This window comes from Scardinius erythrophthalmus (assembly GCF_964197995.2).
Source record: "Scardinius erythrophthalmus genome assembly, chromosome: 4".
In the NCBI taxonomy this organism is placed as follows: Eukaryota; Metazoa; Chordata; class Actinopteri; order Cypriniformes; family Leuciscidae; genus Scardinius; species Scardinius erythrophthalmus.
The window spans coordinates 35,099,576-35,108,306 of NC_138224.1; the positions used below are offsets into that span (position 1 = coordinate 35,099,576).

The 8,731-nt window shown below is 39.2% G+C and overlaps 1 long non-coding RNA gene across 1 annotated transcript; it reads left to right on the forward strand.

The window, feature by feature from the left end:
- Positions 1-4,083: 4,083 nt before the first annotated feature.
- LOC308689659 lies at positions 4,084-7,472 on the forward strand. The gene is made up of 3 exons (XR_014030030.1): positions 4,084-4,126; positions 4,225-4,366; positions 4,726-7,472. It is a non-coding gene; the product is annotated as an uncharacterized lncRNA (long non-coding RNA).
- The last annotated feature ends 1,259 nt before the right edge of the window (positions 7,473-8,731 follow it).

Genomic DNA, 8,731 nt, shown 5'->3' on the forward strand with positions numbered 1-8,731 from the left:
GTGGTGTGCCAAAAAAATTACAATCATTTAGTTTAATTTATTTCAGTGTTAATGTTTGAGTTAAAAAAATCCTCTACAAATTAAAGTAACACAAAGTCGGCTATAAGAGTCCTTTATAGGCTACTAAAAAGCAAAGGGCTTACAGTCTTAACATTTAGGCTACTTTGCTTAAATTCGATACATTTATTTTCAGTAGGGCCTAATAAATCTGTAGGGATGTAATTTCAGTATGCTTTACCAACGCTATGTATTCAATTAAAGTTCCAAGAGGTCTGGTATATTTCCTTCAGCTGACAAGTGCACAGCAAAAATCACAACTTGTGTTTGCTGCGAACGCAAGTTATTTAAGGTGTCTCAACTGTACACAGTCTACCCTACAGTGTGAATTCGTTACAAGGTTTCATTTAATTAAATTAATGTGCAGCAATTTGTACAAATAGAGTCTATAGGCATATACTGTTGTAGCCATTAAATAATCTCATTTAGTATCATATTTGTTAAAATATTCGAATGTTATTTTTTTCCATCTATGTTGAATATGAAAAGTGAACAGCACGAGTAAGATAGGATGCATTATATGAGAGATGGATATGGAGTGGGTCAGACATGATTTTGACCACTTCATTAAGTTTTGTTTAGTAGAAAACCATTCTTTTAAGTGAATTACGTTTTCTATAAATTGTATCTTAATTTTAATAAATTTTTCATCAACCCTTGCCTGGATTTATTAAGGAAGAGAAGCAAATATAACAGACACTAATCATGGAGGCACCCGCGCGGTCACTTGCATTGCGCATACGTCAGCTGGAGCGCATCTCATCCTCCTAACTTAACGAAACTCAGCCTATGCCTCACACAGACATGATAAATACATCAAATACACAAAGCTTGAAATGTCTTCAAACGAAATAATTCAAAACGAAAAGAAAAAGGTTACTCTCTGATTATGTCTTTATGTGCATTTCTCTCTAGGTGCGTTCACTACAAATATGGCGATCGTCAACTTCATCTTTGCAGTCGACACTGTCAGAAAACACTAGTTCATTGATAAAAATCAATGCACGCATCACCGGATAAATACACATCTTGCTTGTTGCTTGCACGCACACATATTATGTCGAAAAAACGAAATATAATGTTGAAATAACATTATTATTATTAATAATACATCTTTTAGAATATTTGATTAAATGCTGATTGTTGCGCTTGTTCAATTTAATAAAATTAAAATTTTAATTGTGATAATTAAAATAATTGAAAATTAAATATTTAGTGGCCAAGTTTTGCTAATTTATTATATAGGCTATTATATGCCTATTGCCTATATTAAGTAGGTCATATTAAGACAAGGCATATATTAAGTTATTTTAGCTGTTATGAGAAAAATAAATCTAACGAAATCTAAAATCTAAATCTAAAAAAAAATTCTAACGCCAGTTCAACATGCCAGAATAAAACCTGATTTTTGAACAATGCGTAACGCCACTCGGCCTGGTGTGCCAAAACACTACATTTTAAACTTCAATGTTTAATTCAAAACAATCTCAAAACGCGTTGTGACATTTTTTTTAAGCAGTAGCCTAGCCTATATACATTAAGGGCATTGAAACCAGGATCTTAACTAAAACGCGTTCCGCGTAATCTCTCAAAAATTATGCCACACTACTCCATGTTTTTTTTTTTTTAAGGACTGCTTTTGAAATCACTATAAATTACTATGCAATTGTATCGCTCACGAGAGCTCTTCATTTATCTATGCCTCAATAGAATAGTAAAAATATTCAGCGTCATTGCTCCTAATATCATCTCTATTTTTTACTTTTGATTCTATTTTTTCAGTTCTAAAATTGATTCTATCTTTGGTTCTATTCTGTTGTAGCCTAATAGGCCTATTTATATATATGAAAAATATGCCTATTAGGCTTAGGGTTTTATATTTAACCCACTTACATTTTAAAATACGGCAATTGCTGCTGTTTTGCACAATGTCCCTTTGCGCCACCTGGCGGTCATTTCGGGAACGACTTTGAAATGCGGCTGGTTTATTTTTGCCGCGGTGATTTCGCCGCGGCGGCTGGCGCGGCGGTAATAGGCATTCTGGTTGTCCACCATCTGTAGAGGAGTCAAAGGTTATATGGCGTCATAGACGGGCGACAAAACGGAAATAAAGAAACGTGCCGTGTCTTCGAATTAAACTATAAATTTCTCCGGATTTGAAAGTTTGTGGAAACTGTCGGGATAATGTAAGTACACAACTAAAAAAAAATATAACATAGATATAGTGATTTTTGCTATTTTTAAAGCAGAAAAATTACATATTGTGCCTTTAAATGTGACCAGTCACGGTAAGTAAGGACACATGTCGGTTCTGGGGCATTTTGAGTTATTCACATATTCTGAAAGTGTAGTCTCCAAGCTTTCCAACGATGTGTAACACAAGGAAATCTGATAATATTTGGAGAAGTTATGGCCATTTAAAGGTAGGCACTCAAAAATGCACAAAGGGGAGAAAACAGCGTCTGAAGATTCTCACCTTTCTCCTGCTGGGAGTGACAATAGGGCTCATTTACATCTCATTTAGATAAGCCATACCCCCTGTAAAGCTGTAAGCACGGGGGGAGCAGAAAGGCCAGGAAAATGTGCCATCAAAGAAAAAAGAAAAAAAAAAGTTTGCAGGTAATATATAAATAAATGTATCTTAGCATCTACCGATAAACTGTATAGGCAACTCTTGTGTACACTGAATAAAAAATAAGATAAACTCTAGACAATGTTCAAATCAAAAACAAGATGTGCTATGTGATATATATATAGTATGAGTAGGCTATTAGTAGGCTATAACATTCATTTCGTTCGTTTTTTAAATAAGATACTAGCTGAAATGTGTTTTTTTTTAAATCAAGTGATCAAAGTGCTCGTTGCCGCGGCGATCAGTGGCGCAGATGCAGTGTTTTCTCATGTGGCTCGCGTCTTCTCGACGCACGCTTCAATCCGTTGCGTATACTCTCTATTCGTTCTGTTTAATATCACAAAACATAATGCAAATGTTTGCGTGTCCCTGCTTGATATACAACAACTGCTAAACATAATCGTTTTGATGAGAGAAAAAAACTATACGAAAAAAAAATAAAACCTGTACGAAGGTGGGTTCGAACGCAGACCCTCTGACACGGCTGGCAAAAGCTCTACCACTGGACCATTAAGATATACGTTAGATAAGTTGGCGGATCTATATATTGCCACTGACAACATGTATTAGGCTACATCTCATTAAATGACAAATTAAACCCCATGTAACCTACTATTTAAATCGATTGCTGGACATTGTAATGTTATTGGCGTCCATCTTCATTGAATTTTGAAATCAGATAGAGCCGGCCAGAGCGCTGCATAAAAAGTAGCCACGCCGGCTTATTCAGTATGGAAATACACACCGACAATGACACGCCCCTACTGCGTGCTAGAATCTCCGAAAAACAAGCCGATTTCAAAATCAAAATGTACGCTTTTAAATATACCAATACTGCTATCTCAAACATGCAGAGGCTTCTTCGTGATCTCAACTAACAGACTCTGCAAAAAAACGAAAATCACAAATTTTGAAAAAAAAAAAGCTTCTTTCTCATTTTGCTCGAAAGTTGTGCTGCCGACTTGAGTCCCTGGTTTCCGTGACGGGTCACAAATTTGTTGTTAAAGTTAGCAACACTTAGTTGCAACCGTATTAGTACATCTGATTACAACAAACAGTAGCTAGCTTAAATAGATGTGGATGAACCCAGTAAAAAGAAAGTATAACTGCAGATATAGATAATTACTTCATTTTTTTTTTTTAACTGAAGAGGCTGACATGTGAAACTATTGGAGACTGACTTTTGACCAAAAAAACTGGAGTCATGTTTTTAATAGAATTTCAGCTGTTCAACATAACTCATGTTTACTAATAAGGCTGAAAAATGATACTCTAGTGATTTAGCTGAAAGACACACTGCTGCTTTTGTGATGCATTGAACTTTAATCTAGCAGTCGCTTGTGTGTAAAGGAATGTATACACCTGAAACCAGATTATCTCTTTCTCTCTTTTAGGAGGTGATAAAGAAGTCTAAAGCAAGACTCATACCTAGAGAATGTAAGTCTCAAGTTCCAGCTGTTGAACAGGTGGAATTTAATTTGCAAAGCCATACATAATCACTGTATGTGTGTTGTTGTTTTGTTTGTTTTCAACAGGATGGATTATCAGTGGAGAGTGGAGCGATGACCAAGGCTGGGATAGCTTGCCATTCCTGTAAGCAGTGGAGTGATGATGAAGCTGGTTAGTGGCGCTATTGGAATGGTGGAGTGCTGAAGCTGGTGGGGTGATGGTGAGGCTGTAAGTGTAAGATAGAATATAATATTGTCTGAAATAACAAGAAAAGTGCCAGAAAGTGCAAAAAAGGCAAAACAGACCCTCCATACCTAGTGTTGCTGAAGCCACACTAGGTGGTGGGACATTTGTAGGGGCAAAGGTCAGATCAAGCTCCACCATGGCAACGATCAAGGTGTTTGGTTGGGGCCTGCTTGTTGTCCGCCTAGATGTTTCTTGGCCTTGCTGATTCTTTTTTGCCTGGCTTTTGTTTCCGCAAAGCCCCATCATCAGACAGCATTATTTTTTTCTTTGAGCACTAATCTGCTTTGCTGCAATTCTCACCCTCAGCCTGATGTATCTCTTGGTTATTTATTTTTTTGCAGATCATGGCATGAAGGAAGCCTGCTGTCCAAGAGCCCACTCTCTCTCCAGCATATCCATGGAATTTGGATCCATGAAGGAGGCATTGGTCCTGGTTCGGAACAGCTCATCGATTTGCCGGACTACATCGAAGGCCTCTTGTGATGGCCGACAAAGTACACCTAGCTTGAACTTAGCTTCCTGATTTCACTGTCGCAAGAAACTGCCCAACTGATACTGATCTCAGTGCCTGGTGAAACTCTACTGGAGTCGGAACTGGATTCCTCTGTCTTATGCAGCTGAATAGGTTTTCAAGACAGTCTTAGGTAAACCTGCTGGTCAACACAAACATGTGTCCCTGGGCCAGCATGTCTTGTTGGATTAACAGAATTGTAGATGTTGCCATCACAATTCCTGTTTGCACAGGCTTCCAGCTAACTGTTTGTCCAATCTTCAGCCCACGGAAGAGTTGAATGTTGTCCTGGAGAAACTTAATGGCCTTCTGGTACTCCTCTATTTTGTGTGTGCTCAGTGCCATTACTGGGTGGCGAGAGAACATGATGTCAAACCAGTTGTCCACCTGCTCCAGAAACCATGCTGTTGTCCGTTAAGAGGGGGGGTCTTTGTTCCTGCTCCACCATGTATTTCAGGCCTGCACTTGTTGCCTTGCTAAATACATTCATTGCATGGCCCACCTTTATCTTATCAAAATGACTGGAATAATTTGATTATCAAATCTTTTAGTGGACCAATTGAAACCTCATTGAAGACAAGGTTCTCCTTCTCTACCGTATCTGGAGGAATCGTAAACGTCTGTCCACGGACCAGGGCGCACTTCAAGTTTTTAACCAGATGTGGGATGTCTGGCATGAAGTATAACCTCCTGTCTGGTCTTGCAGGATGTGGGACAGATTTGTTTTGATCCACTCCAAAGGCCTTCCACATTGCCCTATTAGGACTGCCCATGTCGGTGGTGATGTTAACCACATGAAGCCCTATGGAAGTTGCCTTTTCAATTATGTTGAGGGTGATAGGCTTGTAGATTGCCCCATTATTGGAGTTGCCACTGTAGTGGTAAGCTACAGCTTGCTTCCAACGTGTTGTGGTCCCTGCCAACATAAAGACACACGCATGTGTTGCCATTCCTGTGTGGCCAGGCAATGTCACATCCCCATAAAGCTTCCCTCCTCCCAGGTGCAGCTCCACACTCGGTGTAATTGCCATCTCATCCAGAGTTAGCACACATTCCCTCTCCATCTCTGTCAGGCCATCTACTTTCAGCTTCAGCATGTCAAACACATCCTCTAACACTCCTGGTTCCATCTTTATGTGCTGTATTTGTCTTTGCAATGTTCTGATATCAGGTAGAGGTATCTCCATGTCTTGAAGCAGTCTGTAGCCTGTTGAGCCTGTGGCAAAATGCAGTTTTATGGCCTTTTTCACTGTATTGTCACCCCATCTCTAATCTGATCTTCAGAATTATTATTATTTTTTTACATTTTTTACTTGGCTACAATTTTTTTCAATAGGACAGCATCATTCAGAACACACCAAAAGTTACCAGTGCCTTTGTAAGTGACAACAACGATGTGTGAACGACCGTGTAGCTGCCTCGTTTGTTAGCTTTGCTGGAGGACAACAGGTATCTTGCATCGCAAGAGTGCTATACAAAAACGGTGCTGTACAAAAACGTAAATTATAGTTCGCCTCAAATTTTTGTATTTGTGTATTTATTTAATTTGTATTATTTCTTCCCCAAGCTCAAAAAATAAATTTGGGTCGCACATAAATTGACAGGGTCGGTCGGAAAGCGGAACCAAACAAATGTTTTTTATGCCTAGTCATTAGTTCCAAACAAATCCGAGCTGTAAACCAGTTTGAATGATTTTAAGCGGGACAGACAGCAGCAGCTATATTTGGAGCAATTATCGATAAATATTGACGCATAATGTACATTGATTATTAGGTTGACGCTTACATTAAATACATATAATAGCTTTTTTTTTAGGGAGGGACAGAATCCCTTTGGAACAGGCTAGTGCATCGAATGGGCCTAGTCAACTTCCTCTCCGTACACATTTGCCTCCGGCTCCTGCACATCAGCACATCAGATGAGTTGAGTGCAGTTTAATCTGAAAATGTTAAAGAAAATGTTATGCTCATGCTTTTATAAAAATCTTATACATTATTGGATCTTATTTGTAAGCTTTAATTCATTCACTCAGTGATGTCATAAAATGGCCTGACATTAGCATCCATGTTGGATACAAAGTAGCTCCAATGTTGTCATCTACTTTTACTGTGTAACTTGGTAGTGTTGCTAACAACATTATTTGAAGGTAATTAGAAGCTGGGTTAACTGGATGTTTAAAGTAGCTTTGTTGGCACATGACTCTAATTTACAGTAGATGCAGACATGTGTAAGTCCATGTGAGAAACCCAAAATGTATTTATCGGAGAAAAGTGATGTTTGCTGCCTTGATCAGCAATGATAATAAGCCTAATACTCACAATAAAATAATAAGGTCATAGATCATAACACAGTCTTAGAGGTAAGAAGTGGATTATCCTTCACCTGAAATGTTTGTCTTTTCATCCTGATATGCGAGACAAATGTTGGATCACAATAATTAGGAACCACAGTTTCCACAAATCCCTTCCACTCAATTGGGATGTTCTCTTTTATTCTGGACGGCAAGGGCTAGTGACTGTAACATCGAGTGTATTTTGAAGTATTAAACACGTATTTATACCGATTTCATCAGGCTCCAAAAAAAAAAAAAAAAAAAACACACAAAAAATGTCCTTCTCAGCTGCCATAGTTGCAACTCCTGCGTCATCAGAACAGGGTGTTCAACGCACCACAGTTTCTGTTTAAAAAACTTTTTGCTACTTTTTGTCAGGGCTGAACGCAGCCCTGATGTACGCTCAACAGCTAGAGAATACCCATAATGCACTGTGAGAGTTGTGCGCTGAATGAATTCAGTTCGATTTTGAACACAGCACTGGTTTTCTCTGCAAAGTCTTGCATGTGTCACTGCTGGCTTTCTAAGCGTTCTGTCTTTGGATCTCATGATCAAGGTTTTGACCTGATTTCTGGTTTCCTGTTTGTCTGAGATTCCTGCCTGGTGTTTGTTTTGGACTGTTTGTCTGTATTTTGACTAGCGTGGTCTCATTGAGGCTTCGTGAAACACTGAAACAGTTGAAGCAAGTGTGCCGTATTGATTATCTATTAAACTTTATAAATATTAATGTTTTAACCCTCTAGGCGCAACGGTCGAGTTTACTCGACAAGATGCGGCACTGATAAAAGAGCCGATTTTGTCAAATAGGGTGTCAAATTTCGTTCGACCCCCCCTCCACTAGATGGCAGACATGTCATACTTCATCCCCGACTCAAAAAAAGTCATGCTTCTATACAAAATCTTCAAGCTAGAGCGCATTGAATCAGTGCCAACAAAAGCGGAGCTAGTGTGCGAGTGAACCATTTTATCAGAGCAATATTGTCAACATCAGCGAGTATTTGCACTAGATTATTATTATTATTATTATTATCTAATGGCATCAATAAAGCTTACCCGCAATGAAGTGTTGGATCTTCTATTCGCGGACCCTGATTCTGAAGGGGAATAACCTTATCTGCCTTCAGAAAATGACGGTGATTCTGAAAGTGAAAGTATAGCCCTACACCATGCACAAACGGTGAATCCTTTGCCCAATGTAGATGGTCCTTTGCCCAATGTCAGTGGTGGGAACAGAGTGTTCGGAGTGTTCATCGCGAAGTTAGCAGGCGTGTTAGTGTTGTGGGGAACGAGGCAGGAGATTTTTACTGCGCTAGCCATGTAGCTTTGTCTTCTGACCGTGTGCCTCTCCGTGATCGCGGCGACAGTATTGTGGTGGAGACTTTGTCTAATGCCACTGGATATGTTAGACGAGGTCGAAGTATTCATAGGACAGTTAGGGGGCAACGTGGAGGCAGGGTGGGGAGTCGCAATGACAGTGACAGTAGTCCGAGCTGTGCACACTTGG